The sequence below is a fragment of the Galeopterus variegatus genome, unplaced genomic scaffold (genome assembly GCF_000696425.1).
Source record: "Galeopterus variegatus unplaced genomic scaffold, G_variegatus-3.0.2 Scaffold8249, whole genome shotgun sequence".
NCBI lineage: Eukaryota > Metazoa > Chordata > Mammalia > Dermoptera > Cynocephalidae > Galeopterus > Galeopterus variegatus.
In genome coordinates, this window is record NW_007734360.1 from 1 (window position 1) to 1,759 (window position 1,759).

Below are 1,759 nucleotides of genomic sequence, written 5' to 3' on the forward strand. Positions count from 1 at the left end.
ACACTCATTAATGACATACAACATTTTAAGTATTTCCAACTTAGATTTTTTCTGCCTCAACGCACGTTAACATCTGAAGAACAAGAGAGAAGATAAAAGGAAACAGCAGCAACAGCAACCAACTAAACCTCTTGATTAAAAGGCATCAAGGTACGTCCAAATTTTCCAAGTAAGCTGAAGTCTAAAAAGGTGTGGATTTTGTTCTACCCTGGCAACCTCATTTTTCCTATCCTTAACCTACATCCTAAGAAAGTGAGCTTTGATAATTCCCTCAAACTATTTAGGTAAACAAAAAAACATTAGGTGTGCAAAGCCCACAGTTTTCTTATGACTTACTTTTCCAAAGAAGTTAAAAGTGTGTTTTAAAAATTTTTTTAAAAGCTTCTGGCACATAATTCTTCTTTAAACTAAACTCCTCCATAATATATATCACATTGAATTCATTCTCCCCTTTCTCTAGACAAATTATACACAAAAAAATTATGCAGACATTTTGACCATCTATATTTTTGCTTCCAAATATGCAACAAATTGAATTTTAGATATCAACTAAACTAGATCAAGTCAGGCAAATCCACTGCAGAAACTGAAATTTTTGCAAACTGATGTGTAAACCAGGTTTCCATTGGAAAATTAATGCAAAAACCTATTTCATTATTTTGAAACGGTGGTTTCAAACTTTTAAAAAATACAAAGTAACTTCATTTCCTGTATAAGTTTACTACAAACAAGTATGGTACAATAAAGCAGCTCAAAAACTAAATACTGCTCGGGGCCGGCCCGGTGGCACACTGCTACAGCGCGCCGCTTGGGAGTGCAGCGGCGGGAGCGCCGAGGGTTCGGATCCCACATACAGACCGGCTGAACGAGGAGCGGGTGCAACACCGAGGGTTGCGATCCCGTTGCCNATTTTCACATTTCTCTCATCTGTACCTTATCACAATAAACCCTTTAGTACTGTAACTTTAGCAATGAACTTAAAGGTTATGCCCTACTATCACCATTACCAAAAAAAAAAAGTTTAAGATGCTTAATCAAAAATTGCTATTCTATGAATGGTTAAACAAACTACGGTATATCTATATCATGGAATAGTAGTCAGCAATAAAAAGGAACAAACTATTGATAAAAGCAAAAACCTGGATGAATTTCAAAGGAATTCTGCTGCATAAAAAAAGGCCAAAGCCAAAAAGTTATATATTGGGTGATTCTTTTTAGTAAATATTCTTGAAGTGACAAAATTATACAAATAGAGAACAGATAAGTAGTGGTTGCCAGAAGCTGACAGGAGGGAGTTGGGGGGATGTGGTTCTAAAAGGGCAACAGAAGAATCCTTTGTGCTGATGGAACTGTTCTATATCTGAATTGTAGTGCTGGAATTTACACCTGTGACAACACTGCATAGAACTAATACACACATACACAAATGAGTACAAATAAAACTGGGGAAATCTAAATAAGATCAGTAGATTGTATTGATGTTAAGACAGTGAATAGTTTTGCAAGGCATTAGTGTTGGGGAAACTTACGTAAAGGGTATAGCTCTGTGTTATTTCTTAAACTATGTGTGAATCTACAGTTATCTGAAAATAAAGCTTGATTTTTTAAACAAGTGCCAACAACTGGGAAAATGTGAATTTGAAGTGGATATTAAGACAATGTTAGGGAATGACTGTTAATGGTCTGATGGTTAGGGTCGGCCCATGGCTCACTTGGGAGAGTGTGGTGCTGGTAACACCAAGGCCACAGGTTCAGATCC